Genomic DNA, 26,067 nt, shown 5'->3' with positions numbered 1-26,067 from the left:
TATCTTTAGTTTGAATCCTCAAACCAAGATACGACGGATTCTGGCTTCGATCCGACAGGCGTACGGCTTTGTACTCCTTCGGATCGTAGGTGTAATACTTCGGCGCCCGATGGGTGAAGTTTGCGTTGTTTTCCGCGTCGGGTATGCTAATTATCTGTTTATGGCGATCCACAAAGTTACGCGCAGTCGTCGCATTCTCTTACGTCATCGCTAGTCGGCTTTTCCCGGCGTAAAGTTACAGCTGCTATTTCTTGGCTTAAATTTAGACTTGCCATGTTAAAGTATGGCCGTCGTTCCCGCATCGAATTGTAATTTTTTTTTTTTAGTAAGTCGTCCGTGAATAGGAAAGGCCGTCACGTGACCCCGCCCCCTCTGACATACCCTCTGCTACGTCACTGGGTAAGCCCAAGAAGAGGATTCTCGGGCTTACCCAGTGATGTAGCAGAGGGTACGTCAGAGGGGGCGGGGTCACGTGACGGGTGGCTCTGCCTCCTCTATATAAGAAATGTCACAGCTTTAGCCGTTCATTCGCTGGGCTGTGCCCAGCGGTGAGAGGAGGTCCGGGATGCTGCTGCGCTGGATGGATGGATCTTCTCATCGCCGGAGCGGAGATCACCCGACGCAGGATCTTCTCATCGCGGGAGATCACCCGCAGCCGTCACAGGATCAGGACAACGCAGGAAGCCGGGAACGAGTGGATTTCTCACCGCTGGATGTTTTTTTTTTTTTAATAAAGGACTTTATTCTTTGGTGTCAGTGTGTTTTTTTACAAGACTTTACACTTCCTTCGTGAAATGGTAGAGGTACAGTGTACCCCATTACCATTTCACACAGGGGGGGGGGTCAGGGTCTGGGGGTCCCCTTTGTTAAAGGGGTCTTCCAGATTCTGATAAACCTCCCGCCCGCATACCCCCACAACCACCGGGCAAGGGTTGTGCGGATGAGACCCTTGTCCCCATCAACATGGGGACATCCTCCCCATGTTGAGGGCATGTGGCCTGGTGCGGTTCAGGAGAGGGGGGGGGCGCACTCTGTCCCCCCCTCTTTTCTGCGGCCGGCCAGGTCAACGTGCTCGGATAACGGGTCTGGTTATGGATATTTAGGGGGAACCGCACGTCATTTTTGTTTTAAATTGACGGCGGGGTTCCCCTGAATATCCATACCAGACCTGAAGGGTCTGGTTATGGATATTTAGGGGGAACCGCACGTCATTTTTGTTTTAAATTGACGGTGGGGTTCCCCTGAATATCCATACCAGACCCAAAGTCCGTACCGAACCCGAACTTTACAGTTCGGGTTCGCTCAACCCTAGTCAGGATCAATTGTGTCCTCAATGCTGAGAAATACAGGCGTATATTTATCCATCATGTCATACTATCAGGGAGGCATGTAATTGGCCCTATCTTTTTCTGTAACAGGACAATGACCCCAAAGATACAGCCAATTCCATTAGGAAATATCTTCTGCATAAAATAGAACAATAAGTGATGGTTTGGCTCCCATAGAGCCTTAATCTCAACATCATGGAGTCTGTCTGGAATTACACATGGAGACAGAAGGATTTGAGGCAGCCAACATCCACAAAAGATCTGTTAGTTTTTCAAGAAATTTGGAACAACCTACCTGCCGAGTTCCTTCAAAAATATTGTGCAAGTGTACTTAATGCTGTTTTAAAGGCAAAGGGTGGTCACACCAAATATTGATTGGATTTGGAATTTTCTTCTGTTCATCTACTTTTCATTTTGTTAATTGATAAAAAGTAAACTATTAACACTTCTATTTTTGAAAACATTCTTAATTTACAGCATTTTTTCACATCTTCCCAAAATGTTTGCACAGCAATATATCTACAGGTGCATATTAAAAAAATTGAATATCATCAAAAAGTTAATTTATTTCTGTAATTCGATTCAAAAAGTGAAACTCATATATTATATAAATTAATTCTATCTATATTTATATCAATTGAAAACTCCTTCTGAATCTCCACCAAATTCTTGAATGGCCCTTGCTTCACAATCCTCTCTAGGCTGCGGTTATTCCTGTTGCTTGTGCACCTTTTTCTACTACACTTTTTCCTCCCACTTAACTCTCCATTAATATGCTTGGATACAGCACTCTGTGAACAGCCAACTTCTTTCGCAATGACCTTTTGTGACTTACCCTCCTTGTGGAGGGTGTCAATGACTGTCTTCTGGACAACTATCAAGTCAGCAGTCTTCCAAATGATTGTGTAACCTACTGAACCAGACTGAGAGACCATTTAAAGACTCATGAAACCTTTACAGGTGTTTTGAGTTAACCACTTAAGACCCGGACCATTATGCAGGTAAAGGACCTGGCCAGTTTTTGCGATTCGGCACTGCGTCGATTTAACTGACAATTGCACGGTCGTGCGATGTGACTCCCAAACAAAATTGGCGTCCTTTTTTTCCCACAAATAGAGCTTTCTTTTGGTGGTATTTGATCACCTCTGCGATTTAAATTTTTTGCGCTATAAACAAAAATAGATCGACAATTTTGAAAAAAAATCAATATTTTTTACTTTTTGCTATAATAAATATCCCCCCCAAAAATATAAAAAAACATTATTTTTTCTCAGTTTAGGCCGATATGTATTCTTCTACCTATTTTTGGTAAAAAAAATCGCAATAAGCGTTTATCAATTGGTTTGCTCAAAATTTATAGCGTTTACAAAATAGGAGATAGTTTTATGGCATTTTTATTCATTTTTTTTGTACTACTAATGGTGGCGATCAGCGATTTTTTTTCATGACTGTGACATTATGGCGAACACATCGGACAATTTTGACACATTTTTGGGACCATTGTCATTTTCACAGCGAAAAGTGCTATAAAAATGCACTGATTACTGTGAAGATGACAATTACAGTTTAGGAGTTAAGTGTGACCTCATAAGCGCTGTAGGGGTTAAGTGTGACCTCATATGTGTTTCTAACTGTAGGGGGCGGGGCTGGACGTGTGACATCAGTGATCGTCGTTCCCTATATCAGGGAACAGATGATCACTGACATTGCCACAGTGAAGAACGGGGAAGGTGTGTGACCGCCCGTGGGACCCACGGACCTGATCGCCACCGGTGTCCCGCGATCGGGTCCGTGGGTCCCACGGGCGTGGTCGTGCTGAACAATTCTGATATAAGCTTATGGTCATTGAAGTGACCATAAGCTTATAGGACAGGGAGAAATTAGGTCAGTACACCGTAGTGACCTGGCCACCTGGCCACCTGGGGACACTTCTGTACGTCAGTATGGCATAATGACCTGGCTGTGAAAGGGTTAAATATACCATCTGTTTGATATTGACAAAACAATACCTAACAGATCCTAACAGAAATCTACTGAGCTTGCACTTTGCCTGTGCTGTAAAATTTTCAGTTAAAATTGTTCCTATTTCTCTCCATGGACTGGAGAATACGGTATGGTATGTAAAAGAGGAGAGGGGATGTGATCTGTGGTCCCAACATGCTTCCTGTCCCAGGGTAACAGTGCCGCTTATCCATAGACAATACTCTTAGTGAGAGGTATCACAGGATGTGAGTTACTTTCAGGATCACTGGGCCAAATCCTCAAAAGAGATACGACGGAGTAACTGCTGTTACTCCGTCGTATCCCTGGTCCTAACTATGGAACTGATCCACAGAATCAGTTTTCCATAGTTAGGGAGAAGATCCGGCATGTGTAATTGAATTACACTGCCAGATCTTAGGATGCAGTACCGCATCCGCCGCTGGGGGCATTTTGTGTCGAAATGCCGCCTCGGGTATGCAAATTAGCACTTACGGAGATCCACAAAGCTTTTCTGCTTAGTTTTTTCTCCGTAAGTATTAAGTTGCATACGCAAAATTAGGGCTGCTTTTACATGGTGTAAAGTTAGTACACCATGTAAAAGCAGACCCTTCTGTCTAGCGACGCGTTTTTTTTTCAAATTTGAATTTTTTTATTTATTTTTTCCCAACGCAACTTTATTGACCCGTCGCAATCCACAAAGCCCGGCGTAACGTAATTTTGCGCTATGCACGTCGGGAAAATGACGTCACGAGCATGATCAGTACGGCCGGCGCGTGAGCGCACCTCATTTAAATGGGAATCACCCCCATGAAATGAGGAACGCCTTGCGCCGGCGGAATTTAAGTTACACGGCCAGAAATTTCTAGGTAAGTGCTTTGTGGATCGGGCACTTAGGTAGAAATTTTAAGGCAGTGTAACTTAAATTAGAAATTCGCCGTTACGCCAGGTCTTTGTGGATTTGGCCCACTGTGTGAAAGTAAAGCTTAGCATAGAAGTTGGCTTTTATGTTGTGAAAAAACTCTCCTGTTCCCAGGAGGCCACATAGTAAAGATCTCGAAGGAGATAGGCATAGGTGTGGCAAGCCTATAGTATTAGGGTGTGCACCTCAAAGCTCAAACACACATGAACACCACCTGCTGTCACAGGGAGGAGGTTCTGATTGTGGGAGACAGTTGATTGGGAGCATATTTTGTTACATCCTAAGTATAGGTATAATAGGCCAGATTCACATAGAAGAGCGGCAATTTTTCATCGCAAGTGCCTGATTCACCAAGCACTTGCGATGAAAACCTATGCCGGCGGCCTCCGGCGCAAGGCGGGCCAATTTAAATGGGCATGTGCCATTTAAATTAGGCGCGCTCCCGCGCCAGACCTACCGCGCATGCTCCGTTTCCGAACTCCCGTCGTGCACTGTGCGCCGTGACGTCATTTTTTCGAACGGCGACGCGCGTAGCATAATTCCGTATTCCCGGACGGCTTACGCAAATGGCGTTATTTTTTAAATTTCAACGCGGGAACGACGGCCATACTTTAGACAGCAATACGCTTGCTGACTAAAGTTAGGGCACCAAAAACGACGACTAACTTTGCGACGGGAAACTATACTAGCAGCGACGTAGCGAACGCGAAAAACCGCCGTGGATCGATGTAACTGCTAATTTGCATACCCGACGCTGGTTTACGACGCAAACTCCCCCCAGCGGCGGCCGCGGTATTGTATCTTAAGATCCGACAGTGTAAAACAATTACACCTGTCGGATCTTCTGGCTATCTATGCGTAACTGATTCTATGAATCAGTCGCATAGATAGAAACAGAGATACGACGGCGTATCAGCAGATACGCCGTCGTATCTCCACTGTGAATCTGGCTCAATGTGTTTCTACAGTTGAACCTAGCCCTTAATATAATGGGGGCATTTACACTGGCCACTGGGACCCCAACCACCCAACTGGTGCCCCCCCTGAATAATGCTAATGCACATGGGGTGATTAGGGTGTGCATGCCTATGAAGATAGGTATGTATTAGGCTTTTGGGGTGTTGGGGAAGAGAACATTTTTGCAAAGGATTTTTTGCCAGAGCTTACTGAATGTTGTGAAATTTCACTTTGCAAAGAATACCTAATGATTTGCAAAACAAAATATATATATTTTTTTGCAGATAATTTGCATGATGAAAGTCAGCATGGATTAGCCTCATTCACTAGGCTCTCAGGAAAATTCCCTTGCAAAGTGCAACTTCCCTTGTAAAGTCCCTTAGTAAATGGATAAAGGATTGAGGATCCAGGTTTTCCACTAATAGAGGTGATATAAGAAAGATATGAGAAAGATCAAGTTACTACCAGCTACCAACAAACTGCTGAAAACAACTCTCAGAAACCAACAAACCTTTAACCTCCCTGGCGTTAATCCCGAGTCTGGCTCGGGGTGGAAATCCAGTACCATTAGCGGTATCCCCAAGACTCGGGATCGCATCGCAGTATCCAGGCAGAGTTTACTTACCTTGTCCCCTGGATCCTGCGATGTCTCCTCGCTGTGTGAACCAGTTGTCTCCTCGCTCAATTCACACAGTGCCTGTGTGCCGCCGAGCTCCGTTCCCTGCGACATTACGCCGCACGGGGCCGGAGATCGGCGCCAAATTTGAAAAAATAAAAACACAGTACACATACAGTATACTGTAATCTTATAGATTACAGTACTGTATAAAATAATTACACACCCCCTTTGTCCCTAGTGGTCTGTCCAGTGACCTGCATGCACTTTTATATTATAAATACGTTTTTTTTCTGCCTGGAAACTGTAGATTGTCCATAGCAACCAAAAAGTGTCCCTTTATGTTAAAAGTGGTTTTAGACCAGCTAGAAAACAGAGATAATAAATTTGAATCACTTGCAGAATTGAGCAATAGCAATTTGTGGGGAAATTTGTCATCAAACACTGAAAGTAATGACAGCAACAATTCTGCAACTGAGCAAATTTCAGTGTTTTTGATTTGATTACATTATTGAATCATTTTTATTAATATTATATTATTGTTCTTTTATGCTAAAAGCGGTACCATTATTTTGCATGGAAATTTGGCGTCTTATATTGTGGGCCTGCAGTTCTTAGGAATAACTCACTTAAATCTGTCCGAACAAGAGTCTAGTAGACATCCCGGGTATGATAAAGTTTGAAACACAAAATTATAAATTATAATATAATAAATAACTATAAATAATTATAACAAATAATAATGTAATTATAATAAAAATTATTCAATAATGTAATCAAATCAAAAACACTGAAATTTGCTCAGTTGCAGAATTGTCGCTGTCATTATTTTTATTGTTTCATGACGAATTTCCCCACAAATCACTATCACGCAATTCTGCAAGTGATTCTAATTTAATATTGCTGTTTTCTAGCTGGTCTAAAAGCACTTTTGACATAAAGGGACACTTTTTGGACAATCTCAAGTTTTCAGGCAGAAAGAAACGGTTTTCATTATATAAAACTGCATGCAGAACACTGGGCACATCACTAGGGACAAAGGGGTGTGTATTTTTTCATACAGTACTGTAATCTGTAAGATTACAGTATACTGTATGTGTATTGTGTTTTTCACTTTTTGAATTTGGCTCTGAATTCCGTCCCCGTGCGTCGTAACGTCGCTGGGAACAAGCTCGGCACTCGGCACTGTGAATCGAGTGAGGAGACACAGCGGAGGAGCCCGCACACACAGCGGGGACACATCGCAGGATCCAGGGACAAGGTCCAGGGACAAGGTAAGTAACTTCCCCCTGTATCCTGCAATGCAATCCAGACTCTGGATTACCGCTAAAGAGGTTAAGAAAAAAAAATATATAAATAAAAACCCCAGAGGTGATCAAATAACACCAAAAGAAAGCTCTATTTGTGGGAACCAGCATGTGGTTTAGGAAGAGCCCTGATCCGAGACCGAACTCAGAGCCAGAGGGGGCAGTGGGTAAAAGACTCCTGGATCACGGAATCGAACATCAAGTTTATTTAAGGTGGTAACCATAGACGGTGGAAACAGATGTGTAAGAAATGCTTTTTGAGATCTTATATCTGGTAAGTGCATCCCCTTAAGGGGACCAATTCCCCCACGGGGTGAACATCCCTTGGTGAAAGGAGCACTTATGATAAGACGATTGACCAATCACAGCCATCCCTTTCATTTACACTGACTGTCATTTATATGAACATTTTTACAAACGCAAGTTTGTTTGCAGCGCTGCTGCAGGGCTATTGTGGACTTTTTTGTTTGAGTTTTAATATATCTGCTTTCTTTGGATTAGAACAACTGTCATGTTTTATTGCTATCTGTGTCCCTGTTAGCGAGATTTACCTCTATTTGTCATGTTTACCATTATGTTTAAAATTAAAAGTAAAAGAAAATCCCAAATTTTGGGCTGTCCCCAGAAAATTATTGTAGGGGAATCTTCCAATGGGACACAGATGGCAAAATAAAACTGACAGAGGTTACAACAATCCTTTACTCTATCAAAAAAAAAAATGTAGCTACAGTATAGTTCTACTCTGCAAGTTGCTCCAGAACTTAATAAATGAGGTAAAGCTTCACTTTACAAAGAATATCCAATTGAATGCAAGTAAAAAAAAAAATATTGCTTGCACATGACTGGATGATGGAAGTCAGCAGAGATCTCCCACATTTACTAAGCTCTGGAGCAACTGCACTTGCAAAATCCTCAATCTATGTGTCTTTAGTTAATCAACCATATTACATGTAGTGAAATATATAAATTTGCTACGGTTATTTTGCTAGATTGTTGGAGACTTTTTTTGTGTATATACAAGCATATGCATCATTTGCTGCAAACAAACAACAACTCCCAATCACTCCAAACATAAAACAATGTACATGCATATCACAATGGTCCAATACCTTGTTAGAACATATGTAGTAGGGATATTTTACTTATTTACAATTATTTTTAGAGATATCTTCATCTCAAATATTCGCAAGACAAAAGGTGATTTTGAATTGACAAGTATTCTTACAAAGGTGTGGAACTTGAGCTGTTAGGAGAGGAGTGTCATCAGTTTGACAGATGGATACCAGAGTGACACTTTCAAGAACATCAGAGAATGACAATGGATATTCTCTAACAAGAAAACACAGACCTGTCCAAAGATATAGCAATGACTTTGCTAAATTTAAAAGCAAAATATTCTTAAAAGCAGGGTTTCTCAACCAGGGTTCCATGGACGCCTAGGGTTCCTCCAGAGGCTACCAGGGGAAAATGGTATAAAAAATTACACACATACATAAATACCCTTCTTTCTCCAATAAAAAAAGACAACATTATATTTTGTAATGGTGAAAGAAGGGTATTTATATGTGTGTGTAATGTTTGATACTATTTTTAATCATTATTTGAAATTTTTAAAGATATTTTGTATTAATTACTTATTTTAACTTAGTTGTTTTTGATAAAACACATGTGTCCTTTTTACTGGTATTCCAGACACCTTTTTTTTTTTTTATTAATACAAATGCTGCAGGGACCACACTGACTTAGTGAGTTGGCAAATTTCTACAGTTTAAACCATTTTACCACTTTATTAGGAATAAAATCTGATAGAGGTTCTAATTTTTCCCCACTGTATCCATCCCACATAATATCGCATGAGATACAATTCTGCATTGTATCATGAGATAAATACTGCAAATTTCGATGAAATACCGCATTCGATATTTTTGAAGCTTTTTTTTTGTGAATGCCAAAATAATTTTTGAAACTGATATGCAATATTTGAACTAATTTCTCAAAGCAGTAGATACTATTTTGTAGATGGAGCCCACTATGCAATACTGCAGAATATTGTGTTGTTAGTGACCTGGCAGGTCGACTGTGCAGAGCAATATTATGGCTCATTAAAACATTTCATATGTGATAAAAAGTCCATACTGTATAAATCCAAATTAAAAACGAAAGCAGAAGGTGGACTAACAGTCCCAGCAAAAAAAAAAAAAACAGCGCAAATAGGAGCAGACACCTTAAGCATGGAGGTCCAGCGCTCCACTGAGGAAGTTTGTGTGAATGTAACGCATACAGGTGTATGTTCCATTAGAGATATTGAAATATATGCACTTACACAATAAAGCTGACCAACACACATTGAAAAATCTTCAAGGTTTGGTTGAAATGATCTTTATTTATTTTTTAAATCTATGGTATATTATGTGATACAAAGTGTATGTGGGATGCAAGGCCTTACAATTGTTTTTTTCCCCCCTTATCAAGTTTATTTAAAAGTATAAGGCGTACAAAAGTTATCCATAGTCATATCCAGAAATAGATTCTTCAGCGTATACAACAATGTAAAGCAAATCACAAAAGCCATTGAATGCACAATACGCAATTAAAAGATATAACGAGAAATAATGCTACACTATAACAATGTAGTCCTTGCTGACTGAAGTTCTCTTGGAAATAGAACATGGATGATTGGCTAAATATAAAGAGTAATGCCCCATACACACGACCAGATTTTCCGTCGGAAAAACCTTGGATGTTTTTTCCGACGGAGGTCCGCTCAAGCTTGGCTTGCATACTCTCGGAACTTTCGTCCGTCAAGAACATGGTGACGTACAACACTATGACAAGAGCCGAGAAAATTAAGTTCAACGCTTCCGGGCATGCGTCAAATTGTTTCAGAGTATGCGTCGGAATTTTGCGTGTCGGAATTGCTACAGACAATCAGATTTTTTCCCATAGGAATTTTTTCCTTCGGAAAAATAGAGAACCTGCTCTCAAACTCAAACTCAAAGCGGAAATTCCAACAGCAAAAGTCCGATGGAGCATACACACGCTCGGAATTTCCAGCGAAAAGCTCACATTCCAGCCGTGTGTACGGGGCATAAGTGTTAAGCATCAGTGAAGGCTCTGAAGCTTTAGAAGCAGTCAAATACAAATTTTTATACTATAGAAATAAAGCCAAAATGATCCAAAAAAAGAAGAAAAAAACCTAAAGAAAAAAGAAAATGGTGGGAAGGGGAAATGCAAAGATGAGGAAGTGGAAGAAAAAGAAAGAGTTCACAGCAACTTCTTGTAATAGAAGGACACACATACATAAAGAATAACAAATTCCCTGAACAATGAGATATTCTAGTAAGTATCAAGCTTTAGGGTGTACTTAATGTCTGTAAGTAATTAAAATCCTTAGAAAATCTAAAGGTGAACCAAGGGTGTCTACATTTTGTGAAAGCATTCAATCCCGTCATAAGCCTGAGCTAACGTTTCCTCCATATCATATAAGGCATCAACCCTATGAAGCCATTCCTGGATAGAAGGCCGCATTCAATAGGTGCTTTGACAAATATTTTTTGTATTTTCTAAGTGAGAAATTGAAAATATACAGCAGACACCAAGCAACATTCAAATCAAGACTAGTTTCTGTAATTTGGTAAATAAGCTCCCGTACCTTATGCCGCGTACAGACGGTCATTTTTTGTGATGAAATAAAATGACATTTTTAAAAATGTCATTTAAAATGATCGTGTGTGGGCAAAATGTCATGTTATGTCTTCTGAAAAATGACAAAAAAAAAAATTCGAACATGCTCAAATTTTTTATGTCATTTTTTAAATTGTCATTTTTTGTGTCATAAAAAATGATCATGTGTGGGCAAAAATGACGTTTTAAACCCGCACATGCCCAGAAGCAAGTTTTGAGACGGGAGGTAAAACTACCATTCATAATGGAGTAAGCACATTCATCACGCTGTAACAGACAAAAAAGCACGAAACGTCTTTTACTAACAAGTAACCAGCTAAAAGCAGCCTCAAGGCGAATAAAACTTCCCCTTTAGAGTGCCGTCACTTTGTTCATCATTTTTCAAAACGATGGTGTGTATGCTACATCGTTTTTGAAAATGAAGTTTCAAAAATATCGTTTTTTTTTATCACTTCAAACTTCATTTTTTTTCCATCACAAAAAATGACCGTCTGTATGCGGCATTAGTCTAGAAGGGAGCTAATGCCATTTGCCATTGCCATTATATGTGCCGGAGTCTACCCTTAGCGCCTTCATATCACCAGCAGAATTCATGAAGCTTGAGGATATCATTGTTATAGTTTATAAGGAGTGGCATAACAGTGTATCAATAGTTTATATGCTGTTTCCTGTGTCCTGGTACTAAGGGAGCTTTTGTGGGACAACACACAGGCCCTCTCCCATTGTTTGTCAGATGAATCCATTTGTAATGTAATTGTCCAGCTCTCTCTAAGCCTATCTCTAGTTGGCATTTTAACCTTCTGTAGCCAAGCATATGTCACTGAGGTAGCCTGCTTAAACTCCTCTCCATGTAGGCAGACTGACTCCAATTCGGTGAGCGGCTTAGCAAATCTACTTTTCTCGGATCTGCTAGTAAGATAGCTGTGCATCTGTTTAACACAGTGGTTCTCAACCAGCCTAGTGCCGTGACCCCTTGATAACATTTTCCAAGTTGTGGGGACCCCTAACAGTAAAACTTTAGCTCTCCCAGAGTCCCTTCCACTCATACAGTATTCAAACCCTTATGGTACATTTTAGGATGTACCACTCTCTCTCTCTTTTGTTCTCCTTCCTTTCCATTTTATCTCTCTCTATCCTAATTTCTTGTTTTTTCCCCACCCCTCTCTCTAGCCATCTTTCTTGTTATTTCTTTTATTCTTTCTCCCCTTTTTCTTTGTCCCCCCCTCTTTTCCTCTCCCTTCCATGTATTCTCTATATTTATTCCTTTTCTTACTCTTTGGTGGGGGTGGGGTGAATGGGATGAGTGGCAGTGCTTGCGGGGAGTTGGGATGAGTGGCAGTGCTGGGGGAGTTCTGATCAGCCAACTTGGGTGCTTTTGATCAAGGTCAGGAGATAGGGTCTCCTTCAGCCCCTCCCACTTCACAGATGGCCTCTAGTTTCTGCCCCCCAGGCATTCCGTGAAGCTGCGAAGAGGCTGAGTGGATAACTGTGGGCTTCAGGAACAGCCCAGATTTTGGTGACCCCTGGCAAATCGTCATCCGACTCCCGAGGGGGTTCCGACCCCCAGGTTGAGGACCACTGGTTTAACATGACCTGCATGCAAACAACTTCCAGCTAGAACAGGTTCCCTTGTAATTGTTTTATGTGTTTTTAACTAAATGTGCTATGTTTAAAAAGCAAAAAAAAAAATTAAATCTGTTTTTACATATCTATAGATCTGTGATGATACTATTGGAGTTGATTTACTGAAGGCAAGCAGGTTAATTTTTAAGGGAATTTGCCCCAGAGCTTAGTGAATAAGATGAAGCTCTACTAACTTTATCATCCAATCATGTGCAAACAAAAATGCCTTTTTTTCCTGATTAGATATTCTTAGCAAAGTGAAATTGCACCACATTCAATATTCTCTAGGCAAATTCCTTTGCAAAGTGAAGGTGCACGTTTGTTTTTATACAGACACTGCGTATGTAAAAAGCACTGCAAGATACATGCATGGATCAGTAACCAATCCACAGAAAACAAAACAGTTACGCAATTATGATTTGGAAGTAACCTGTATTGGAGGACCTTGCATTTATACAAACTGGCTGACGCCTCGTACACATGATTGCGATTTCCGTCAAGAAAACCACGTTTTTTTTTCAGCAGGAAAACGGATGAAAATTGTCCGTGTCATACACACGGTCAGACTAATCTTGGCTGAAATTTCGACCATCAAGAACGCGGTGACGTGCAATACATATTATGGCACTATAAAGGGGAAGTTCGATACGAAGCACGCCACCCTTTGGGCTGCTTTTGCTAATCTTGTGTTAGTAAAAGTTTGGTGAGAGACGATTCGCGATTTTCAGTCTTCGTGCTTTTTCAGATCGTTTTCTGCTGTTCTGTTTGTTTTTGTGGGTTCGTATCTGTTTTTCAGTGCATGTAGTGAGTTCATATCTTGTTTCCAGTGCATTCTTGTCAGCTTATTTCTGATTTTCAGGTCGTTCTTCATAGGTCTTGCTGTTCTTCAGTGCATTCTGTTAATTTGTTTTGACTAGCCGGCCATTTTCTAGTAATGTTGCGGGTATGTTCTCGCCGTAGTAGAGTCTGTGCTGTCTGTTGGCTTTGTTGTCCACCTATATTACCAAGCAGGACACCTGCATGCGGTAAGCCATCACTGCCGAGCAAAGGCTAGTCGCCATGTTGAGATACCTGGTGACTGGGAAGTCTGCAGGACCTCAAGTTCTCAACATTCCCTAATTACCATGATTGTATGCTGTGAATGTCCCATTTGTCCTCATGCATGCTGCAAGCTTTTAATGCTCCTTTTTTGGCCCCCATGCATATTTCCCTTCACAAACCTCTCCAGTAGTGTTGCTCACGAATATTCGCATTGCGAATATTCGACTCGAATATAGCATATTCGAGAAATCGCGCTATATTTCGAATTTCGCGGTGAATATTCGCAATTCCGAATATTCGCATTTTTTCAATTTGATTTTTAAAACAGATCACATCCTATCGACGTCTAAAAGCATTGCTGGTATGATTAGAGACCCTGGGCCGAGTAGCTAAGCTGAGGCGATCCTTTTATGTTGCCAAATTGAAAAAAAAAAAATTGCGATTTTTCGCTATTGCGAATGCGAAAATGATTGCGAATTTTCGATAACTGTGTTAGGAGAACTCTGATTGTCTCTGATGCAAAAGGGGGGGGCTTTGTGTATGTGTATGTTATGAATATTTGTATGTTTGATATTATTATTTTTTGTAAGAAGGAAAAAATTGCGCATACCTTAAAAAAGGGGAGAATACAGCAGCAACTCAAAAATGTTATACAACATAAATTAATACAAGACAGAAAATGGAGTCGCTCTACAAGAATAAAAAATATGTCTAGTGACAAGACATGTGGGCAAATTATAAAATAAGCAAGCGCAAATAACTTGTGAAATACACAGTGAAACAAATATATAAAGAAATATAGTCCCAATAATAGAAAAATAATCTTTCATAAAAATGTCTTTGATATGTGAAGTGAAAAAAAGTCCAAAGCATGCAGCATGAACGTGTTCAATCTTCAAGGTGTTTGATTGACAAACGGCTGTGACAGATGGATAGAGTAAAGAATCACCACCAATGCAAAACACTTTTTATTTTCTATTGTAAAATATCACAAATATTCTGAGCCAATCAGAGTGCTCCTTCCGCATTTGCCGAATATTCGCAATTATTTAGTATTGTAAAATATCAAGAATATTCTGAGCCAATCAGAGTGCTCCTTCTGCATTTGCCGAATATTCGCAATTATTTTGTATTGTAAAATATCAAGAATATTCTGAGCCAATCAGAGTGCTCCTTCCGCATTTGCCGAATATTCGCAATTATTTTGTATTGTAAAATATCACGAATATTCTGAGCCAATCAGAGTGCTCCTACAGCATTTGTCGAAATTGCGCAATAAATATCGCATTCGCATGTTGCCATATTTCGATAAAATATCACGAATATTCTGAGCCAATCAGAGCGCTCCTCCAGCATTTGTCGAAATTGCGCAATAAATATCGCATTCGCATGTTGCGATATTTCGATAAAATATTACGAATATTCTGAGCCAATCAGAGCGCTCCTCCAGCATTTCTCGAAATTGCGCAATAAATATCGCATTCGCATGTTGCGATATTTCGATAAAATATCACGAATATTCTGAGCCAATCAGAGCGCTCCTACCGCAGTTATCAAAAAATCGCAATTATTTTCGCATTCGCAATAGCGAAAAATCGCAATCATTTACTTTCGATAAAATATCATATATTCGAATATTCGAATTTAGCGAATATATCTCGAATATTCGAATATATATTCGAGATATATCGCGAAATCGAATATGGCATATTCTGCTCAACACTACTCTCCAGCATGCTTTCCTTGGCCCATACACACCTAGTCTAGTCACTTATCAATGTATTTTGTCAGTTCCATTGTAGTGTTTTACCCAAAACACCCCCTAAAATGTGTACAAGTGTTTTAGTTCTCATTATATTCAGGCAGAGTGCCAAAGTCTTTTTTTGTGGGCCCAAACTCAGCTAGAACCCCCCCCCCCCCCCCCAAATGTGTAAAAATGTTTTTGTTCTCATTAAATTCAGACAGAGTAGCAGAGGCTTTTGGATTGCAGCAACCTAAATGTACATAATATAACTGGGTACTAACATTTAAAGTTGAGTCAGGGAATATCCAATTGCCTCTTAAGGGATCAGGATGGAATTATTTCCTCTGCTGTAGCAAACTGTAGCATGCTTTGCTGGTTTTGTTTGCCTTTCTTTGGATCAACTGTGGGTACAGGATTGTGTATATGGGATTGTATGATTTTTTTATTTATTTTTTTGAACTAGAAGGACTTGTGTCTTTTTTTCAACTTGACTAACTATGTAACTTTGTAACTATGCAACCTTTGTGGATTAATATATAGTATACAGTATATACAGTATATTTTTTTTGTACTGTTTTTTTTTTTTTGCCTAAAGTGCAGCTTCATGTGTAAACTCTCATTATTAACTAAAGCTGGCCATACACTGATTTTCATACACTGAATTTCGGATGGCTCCTGATTGCCCAGTGGGCAGCTCTGTCATTCATCTCCTGCCCAACATCTCTCACTTCAAAAATTGAGTGAGCCAGCTGAAAAACCAAACAGAGGCTGTTGCTGCTCACTTATTCTGACAGTTGGCTGGACTGGCTGCCAAAATACAATAGATTAAGGCCTCGTACACACGACCGAGGAACTCATCGGAAAAGACACATCGCTTTCCTCGACAAGTTATTTGTTGGGCTTGTCGAGGAACTCGACAAGCTTGCTTTGCGTACACATGGTCAAGACAAAATCTCCTCGTTCTCAAAGCGGTGACGTACAAAACATACAATGGCAGGGGAAGTTTGATTCCACTGACACAACCCTGGGGGCTGCTTTTGCTAATCGCATGTTACTGCGTGTTAAGTAAAAGTTTGGTAAGAGACGATTTGCACTTTTCAGTCTGTTACAGCCTGAAAAATGTGTTTTCTCCATTACAAACGCTACTTTTACTCCCGTCTCATACTTTATTCTGAGCATGCACGGGTTTCTTAGCATACACACGCTCGAGTTTATCGTCGAAAACCAGCCCGATGAGGAACACAACGAGGAAATTGAGACTCCCGTCGAGGAAAAGAGAACTTGTTCTCTTTTTTTCTCGTTGAGTTCCTCGACAGTTTCCTCGATGAAAAACGTACACACGACCGTTTTCCTCTGCAAAAAAGCTCTCCCACCAAGTTTCTTGAAGGATTCTGTCGAGTTTCTTGGTCGTGTGTACGCGGCCTGAGAGAGATTCATCCATCCACACTCTGTAGTGTGGATGGAGGAAACTGTTAGATTTATTTTCTGGAATGGGAAAATCTATAGGTGTAAGACCAGCTTAACAGCACAGATACCATAACATGAAAAAACTAAAACATACACCTGAAAATTATGGAAACCTATTTAATGTACATTTATTAATCATGCATTAATCTGGTATCAGCAAACATTATATGTCAGACAAGTAGAAAGCAGCCTTATGTAAATAATAAAAACAATTCTGATTTGTAAGTTACAATTTATTTTTAACAAAATAAGTATATATTTTGTATACAATTTTTGAAAAGGGGAGATAAGGTAAATCATATGAATTATAGATGCATGAAATTTATTTTTAAACTGTATGGTAAACATAGTAAAAAAAGACAGCTATAAGAAAGATGGATCATTGAATCCTTATGGTATGGATGACTGGAATTACATTAACCTTTATTACTGGATCCATCTGCAGAAATTATTCTCTGTGATTTTTGTGTGAATCCTGCAAGGTGTTATTGTTTTTCAGATGGTTCAAAAGTTGCAATATTTTCCATCAAGTTTTTATTTATTTATTCAATTAATGAATAAGTTGAACTCCAGACCAATAAAAACACAAATTAAGGCAGCTCTCTAATCATTAATACTTAATTATATGTATTTTTTTAAATACAGTGTAAGTACCGTATTTATCGGCATATAACACGCACAGGCGTATAACACGCACCCTAACTTTAAGAGGGAAGTTTCAGGAAAAAAACTTTCCACAGCCCCCTGCGTATAACACGCAGGCACAGTTTATCCTCTATTTTCAGGGTAAAAAAGTGAGTGTTATAGGCCAATAAATACAGTACTTGAACTTGACTTTGTATGCAGCCTTGTGCAGATCGTGTACATCAGGGCTGGAGTGTGCAAAGAAGGGAGAAAAGAGGGGCAAAAAATTTGCACTGCCAACCTATGGGAATGTGCCAGACAATATAGGAAAAGTCAGTAAGGTGTCATCAAAGGGTAATGCCGCATACACACCATCACTTTATGTGATGAAAAAAAACGACACTTTCTGTGAAGTAAAAAATGACGTTTTTGAAACTTCAATTTTCAAAGACGAAGTTGCCTACACACCATCGTTTTTCTCACAATGTTCTTGCAAAGTGAGGTTACGTTCCACCACGTTTTACCATTGAAGCTCGCTTCATAAGTAGCTTCTGGGCATGCGTGGATGAAAAAACGTCTTAGAAAACGACATTTTTTGCTACACACGGTCAATTTCTGTGAAGTAAAAAGTGCACTTTTGAAAAACGACACATAAAATTGAAGCATGCTTCAATTTTTTTTGGTCGTTTTTTACAAGACATAAAACAACGTTTTCCCCCACACACAGTCAATTAAAGTGACGTTTTTAAAAACGTCATTTTTTTTCATCACATAAAGTGATGGTGTGTACGCGGCATAAGAGCTTGAAGTCTCGCCGGATCAATTCCCCAGCCCTCCACACTAACTTTGCCATGTCTCAATATTAGAATAGAGAGTGTTTGTCCGTTCTAAATTTGCAGCCTGACACAGGTGCATTAAAACCAGGTGTGTCTTCAAGGGGCAGAATTCAGAAGATTTGTAGGATCGAATCCCTATCTCCTCCACGCAAGATTGCTAGTCAACAATTTGCAACTGTTTCAAAGAATAGCTGTTTTTCATGCAGTAAACACAGGGGAACATTTCCTGCTTCCACTTCTGTACATACTGTTTCAGATGTTTCGAAAAGTACTGCTTTACAGGATTTACTTGCATTTAATGCTACTGTTGTTGAGACAAATTTTGCTGATTTACCACTTTCTGCCCCTGTTGACTCGGTCCTGTAGATGACATTGCTTCTGCATCATCAGTGATCCCTGATCTGCAGCCTGGTCCTGCTGAGGTTGACACATCCATGCAGTCTGGGGAGTTACAGCATATTCAAAATAAAGGATGAGCCGAACACCCCCCGGTTCGGTTTGCAGCAGAACATGCGAACAGGCAAAAAATTTGTTTGAACACGCAAACACCGTTAAAGCCTATGAGACACGAACATAAAAAATCAAAAGTGCTAATTTTAAATGCTAATATGCAAGTTATTGTCATTAAAAAAATGTTTGGGGACCTGGGTCCTGCCTCAGGGGACATTTATCAATGCAAAACAAGTTTTAAAAACTGTTGTTTTTTCAGGAGCAGTGATTTTAATAATGCTTAAAGTGAAACGATAAAAGTGAAATATTTCTTTGAGTTTCATACCTGGGGGGTGTCTATAGTATGCCTGTAAAGTAGCACATGTTTTCCCTGCTTAGAAAAGTCCCTGCACAAAATGACATTTCTAAAGGAGAAAAAGTCATTTAAAACTACTCGCGGCTATAATAAATTGTCGGGTCCCGGAAATACAGATAAAAGTAATAAAAAAAAACAGCATGGGTTTCCCCATAGTCCATTACCAGGCCCTTTGGGTCGGGTATGAATATTAACCTCCCTGGCGGTATGATTATTTCAGATTTTAGGTGCTGAAAGCGGTACCATTATTTTGCAAGGAAATTTGGCATTTTACATTGTAGGCCTGTAATTCTTAGGAATAACTCACTTAAATCTGTCCGAACAAGAGTCTAGTAGACATCTCGGGTATGAAAAAGTTTGAAAAACAAAAACATAAAATATAATATAATAAAATAAATAATTATAACAAATAATAATATAATTATAATAAAAATTATTCAATAATGTAATCAACTCTAAATCACTGAAATTTGCTCAGTTGCAGAATTGTCGCTGTCATTACTTTTATTTTTTTATGAATAATTTCCCCACAAATCGCTATCGCTCAATTCTGCAAGTAATTATAATTTATTTGAAGAAAGAAGTATTTGGACAGCCGCACTCTTGAAAAAAACTTTTCTGTTGCCGTTTATTGGTAAAGGTTATCAAACACCATACATTACAGCAAAACCACGGGCATACATCTGACGCGTTTCACACTATTGCTTAGTGCCTACTCATGAGTAATCACTAAGCAATAGTGTGAAACGCGTCAGCTGTATGTTTTTTCTGTGATGTATGGTGTTTGATAACCTTTACCAATAAAAGGCAACCGAAAAGGTTTTTTCCAGAGTGCGGCTGTCCAAATACTTCTTTCCTCAAATTGCTTTGTGCATTGCCAGCACCTGGGTTTCTCTGGGAGGACACGGATTCATCCACACACCTAATTGGGGCGGTGACTATCATTTCTCTGATTATAATTTATTATCGCTGTTTTCTAGCTGGTCTAAAATCACTTTTGATTTTTGGTTGCTATGGACAATCTACAGTTTTTATTATATAAAAGTACATGTAGGACACTGGGCATACCACTAGGGACAAAGGGGGTGTGTATTTTTTACATACAGTACTGTAATCTGTAAGATTACAGTATACTGTATGTATTGTGTTTATTTACTTTTTTGAATTTGGCACACAGGGACACTGTGAATCGAGCGAGGAGACACCGCTCGATTACACAGTATTGTCTGTCTTATATTTTTAATGTCTCATTATTCTTATTCACATTAATTTCAGAAATTGGCTTCCCTTTTCTTGAAATTGTCTTGTTTCCCTTTTTTAAACAAGCCCTTAAAGGTTATGGTAAGCCACATTTTAAACCTGATTCTAGTGTGCCAATTTTGATTGATCTGTTAGAGAAGGTTATTCTACTTTAATTGTTTGCTTTTCTGGATATAAAGCATTATTGTTTCGTCTTGCTTTTACTTTGTATTTTTTTGGTGCTTTTCACGTTTCTGAATTGCTGCCTTGTAGTAGCAGCGATAATTCCAGAATTGTATTTTCAGATTTGATATTACATGGTCAATTTATTAAAATCTGTATTCATCGCAGCAAGACAGATCAATTGGGTCAAGGTGGTTGGGTTACGTTGATACATAACCCTTTTTCTCCTATTTGTCTGGTAGACTTACTTACATTTTTTTTTAGAAGTCGTCTAGCTTTTGTTGGTCATCTCTTGTTACATTTCTCTAGTTTGCCTCTCACATGTTATCAATTTTGCTCTGTTTTCCGGAAAAAAAAAAATTAATTGGGTTTGGGACACCTTTCTATCTCATCCAACTCTTTTGTATAGAAGTTGCTACAACCGCTGCTAATGTGGGTTTGTCTGAGAATGTGATTAAAAATATAGGTAGATATTCAAATTGCTATCAATTATATGTACTTTCTAATATGTATTTTTAACTTACAGGTGTCATGTAAAATGTGTGGATCATTGGCCATTTGTATATATTCTGGGCTTATCACAGGTTTAGTTAGAGTGTATGGTTCAAATTTGGATTTTCCTGGCCTCAGCCTCAAATTGTTATTTATCATTTATCGAGTAATGTTATTGGCTGTAGACACATTTTAGATATCATTTATCAGCTTCAATTGGATTCTTTCGCCAGGTACTGTGTTGATTTTTTCTGAAATTGTTCCTCGTTTGGTTTGGCTACAGAGAACTGAATTTAAACATTGTGAGAAGATTCGTAAATGAACCAACCATGCTATTGCTAAATTCATGCCTTCAATTAATGGATTTTCTTGTCGCCATATTGATCTTGAGGGAGGTGTGTGTGGTTTTTACTGGTCTGATGCAGTCCATCTATCGGCTGTGGATTTAGATATCTTTAATTTAGATATGCAAAATTGCCAGGCTCGTGTTAAATGAGCCTTGGCATATGGAACAGTTTCTGTATATATATGGACATGTGTTAATATGTCTCAAGCTTTTATGGCTGAGTCAAAGTTGTTATAAAGTGTAATTAGGTGTACATTATATGGTTACTTCATACAAGTTGATATAGTAAATATGGATTTTATTAAATACCAATAAAGGGGGCACAGCCATTTCAAATCCAAAATACAGTGGAACCTCGGTTTAAGAATAACTTGGTTTGAGAGCATTTTGATTTGCAAGCAACTTTTTTATTTTAATTCTGACCCGGTTTGCGTGTTGACTCGCAAGACAAGCAGAATTCAAGCTAAATAGGCCTGCAGTTCCTCATTTGGCCTGAGGTACGGCGGCACAGAAGCCGAGCAGAGCTGGAAATAGGCCTACAGTACCTCATTTGGCCTGAGGTATGGGGGCGCAGGAGCCAAGAAAAGCCAAACATTGGCCTGCAGTACCTCATTAAGCCTGAGGTACGGGGCGCAGGAAACAAGCCAAAGTGTCCTCAGGCCTTTTCGGCCCTTTTGCGCCCTCCACCTCTGGCCGCATTCAGTATTGCATCCCATTGAAGTCAATGCTGAACAAATAATTGTTTCCATTGACTTTAATGGGAAAACTCGCTTTGATATGCGAGTACTTTGGATTACGAGCACACTCCTGGAATGGATAATGCTCGTAATCCGAGGTTCAACTGTAAATTATATAGTGTCTGTTTATTATTTAAATATATAAGCTATGGTTAAAAAAGGTTCTGCCTATAGTCCCATGAAGCAGCACAAAAAGCAAATAATTTCATGTGCTGGAGGAAGAGAAAGCCAAATGACAGAGTCTGTTTTTATTTTTTAACTGTCCAGTCTGAAGCTAGGTCGGGTCCAGGTCCAGGATGACCTGAGCTCAGAAAAAGTGAGTAGAATAATGCTGGTAATCAGAATAAGTACAAAAAAATACTGCTGGGAAAATCCTTGGATTGAAGGTAAAGATTGCAACAAAAGCTAGTTTTGTTATTTTTATCTTTTAATAAACTACACATTTTTAGTTTAAAGCATAACCACTTTTGTTGAGAAAATACATTCCTCTCTGGGTGATCTATGTACATTACAAGGATTTTAACAAACTTTGTTGCAGATTCCTACCTTTTGTTATTCTAAAGAAATCACTGTTTGTTCCTCTGTGCCCGTGTGGAAAAGTGAGTCTAATGGGAGTGGTTACATAATTATCAGTCAGCTGCAGCAGCTGCAGGACTCTAATGAGGAAATCTGCTGGGCCTGCATCCCTTAAAGCCCTGTACACACGATCGGATATCTGATGGAATCTAATCCGATGGATTTTTTCGTCGGATATTCCGATGAAGCTGACTTTCATCAGTCTTGCCTACACACCATCAGTCAAACACCAAGACGAGTCCGATGAAAACAGTCCATCGGTCTGTTTTCAGGGGACAAACTGATCGTTTAGATATTTTCCTATTGGGAATATATCACCAAAAATTGGATTTTTATTGCAGGGGATGCCTGACATCTGACTTGTATCTTAGTGCAGAGTTCTCGAAAAATCGGTGCGCCAGCAGGAAATTACACATCTTGGGGCATGCTGTACATATTCTATGTACAGATCACCTCCAGGTAGCCATATTGCATTGCATTTTCAGAAAATGACAGCGGCTGCAGATTGAAAAGGAATGGTATTTTTTAATAACATTCATTTCCAATAAGACTTGTGTCCTAATTGTATATACTATATTATTTTTTCTTTATTTGCAATTTTTTTCACCATGAAAGTGGAGTTACGCTTTAATTATTTTGGCTGGAGTTATGAGTTGATCCTTATCATAGAAACAATTACATTTTTAATTTTGTGGTCAACCAGTTAACCCTTTGTATCACAAAAACACATTGGTGGTACTTTGCTAGGTAGAATGTGCCAAAGATACATTAGCATCATATCAAGAACAATTTTTGTATCTGGGAAAATATGATTTTCGTTATTAAAGACTTTCTTTCAGATTAAATATAAATAAATAAAGAATTAAACATTCCCTAGATTAATTCCAGTTTGTATGCTCATGCAATTACAGCAATTAAGATAAAACCATGATAGTGATAATTACCTAATGCGATAAAATGACATTGTAATACTGGTATACTGTTATCTCATTAAATCTATGAAGGTTTAAAAGCATGTATTTATATTCTAACATTTCAAGTAATATTTTTCCACATATAATTATCTGACAGTATGCCAAAAGGCAAGAAAAACAGGGATGTGTCATAAAAGAGACATCAATTGTACATTATTGGTTATATCTTTTAAAGCGGGGTTCCAACCACAATTAGCATTTTTTAAATGTATGTCCTTTCATCATGCGTTTTTATAATATAAATCCAGTCACTTACTATTTTACAATTCGCCGCCGCTATGTCCACACCGTTGTCATTTTGCGTGTGGGCATTGTGAAGCCCACAAGCACTTACTTCCTGGAAGTCTTGGATGGGGAGTGATAATTGGGTAATTATGACACACATTTCCCAGGAGCATTAGAGGGAGATGATGTCAGGATCCTAGGTGATTCCAAAGGCAGATTTTGTGGGACTGCATAGCAACAGGCATATCAAGATGAGTAAAAAAACGTTTGTTTTCTTTTTTAGGTCTATTGAGCACAATAATGAAAAAAAAATTGGGATGGAAACTCCACAATTTGTAGCTGAAAGATGCTGTTTTGCACTCATTCCCCAGTCATCTGTATGCACCCTAATCATTATTTATATAACTATACTGCTTTCATTTATATATGTTCCAAAAAAGCTCCTTGTGTTCCTTTATTTTCTTTTTTCATCTTTTCCCATTCATCTCCTCTTACATATCGATTCACAAACTCCCCGTAATCTTGGTTGTTCAGCACACAAAAGAGAAAGGGCTGAGGAAGAAAAAAAGTGAATGTAGACCCCAATCCACATGACACGCACTACCAGAGTGCTGTCCTTACAAGGCCGTAGACATTCATCTTTCTCAAATTATAAGGTAGTTTACCTAGCTGACATCTCAAGGTTTGCAAAAACATTTAAAGGTACCCTGGGCACCCACCCAGGCTAAGGGTCATACACAGATTCATATCCTGCTGGGCAGGGATGGCAAAGAGAATAAGGCAGAAGCATAGTCTTTGCATGTAGCCAGATATCATTGGCAGAAGTAATCAAAGCCAAACCAGATTAAAGAAAAGACACAGCAGGGATCAGGGAAGGCATAGTGAGCAACTGAAATATTTTCAAAACACAGCTAGAAGCGCATTCATGAGCTACAAAACTGCATTTCAAGCTTAACAGTGTGACAGATTTCCCTTTAAAGGGTCTGATTCAATAAGGATATGCACAGGCACCCAGTTTTAATGTGCTCACCAATGTTCCTGCAGATAGAATATTTGAGCTCTTAAAAAACAACTCAAGTTATGTTATTACCCCTAGAGGGCTGTTTATTCCTTCCCCACATTGGTGAGAGAGGTGTGGGTTGGGGATGAAGGTCTGGGGCCTTTCACTTGGCACAGTTGGTTCCCAATTGGGGTGTCGAGGGCTGGGTCCCGGATCTTTCTTAGGTCCGGCCCCTTGGGTATTAAGTACTAAATCTAGAGGCACATTGATTCTCTTCGGTACCCTAGCTGGACAGTTAAGTAATTTTCCCCATTTTATGCCTACTCCCCCCGGAGGAGATTGTTATTGTCCTCGCTATATTGTAACCTCACAATGATATCATCTGCCTCCTGGGGCTTATGTTATGTTTATTGATATGTCATGACTGTAACCCGTTTGATAAATCTCAATAAAAATTTATTGAAATTAAAAAAACAACTCAAGTTTTTCTGAGCTCTTGAAAAAATGATGAAGTTGCAGAACAGAGAGGCCCGAGAAGTGCATCAGAGCAGAAGGAGAAGGGTCAACATGACAAATCATTAAGGATGAATCCACATTAAACCACTTGATGTCCAAGTACAATACAGATTGACTGCAAGGTGGACAGCTTCTATCCACTTATCTGGATAAAGTCATGGAAAGTTCCTGATAGTGGTTGGGGATAAGCTTTGGGTTCCAGTGACAATGAGTTTGACCTGAACTCAAGTCGTTTGTAGTTTGGGAAAATTAGCAATTATTACAATCATGTGTGGCCAAAGCAACAAATTACCAGTCATGCACTTTCTGGCCTTTGAACTTGGGTCTGGTGGCTTGTAATGGCCAATATTAGGGGTTTTCTAATGTGCAAGACCCCACTATATAAAAGTCTGGTTTCCCAGTAGCCTTTTGTGAATGAAGATTTGAAGTAGACAGCTATTGACAGAGTATTGTCTTGAGGTAGAGATAGTTGCTGTTATACAATTCTGCTAACCTGTGCTATATACAGTACTATAAAGTTTTGGATAATGCTAAATTAGTTCAGAGAATTGCAGTGTGGTGGGCTGAATAGTCTGTACCTATGTGTTGACTGTTCTGTATTGTGATACATAACCAAGAATTACTGTGTGTTAAGGTTTTATTGTGTACCTACCTTGAATTGACCCAACAGTCCTTTTTAGGATAGTTTGTGTCAGCGACAACCTCTTTGCTGTTTAGCTGTCCCTCCCCCTTGCAGTTTATTTTTTTTGTTATGGAATCTTTTTTATTTAATGTTTTCCTATTTATTTATTTACTTTCGGTTAGGTAAAAAAAAATATATAAAAAATACATAAATAAATATAGGA

This window comes from Rana temporaria, chromosome 5 (genome assembly GCF_905171775.1).
Source record: "Rana temporaria chromosome 5, aRanTem1.1, whole genome shotgun sequence".
In the NCBI taxonomy this organism is placed as follows: domain Eukaryota; kingdom Metazoa; phylum Chordata; class Amphibia; order Anura; family Ranidae; genus Rana; species Rana temporaria.
This window is presented reverse-complemented; position numbering follows the sequence as displayed.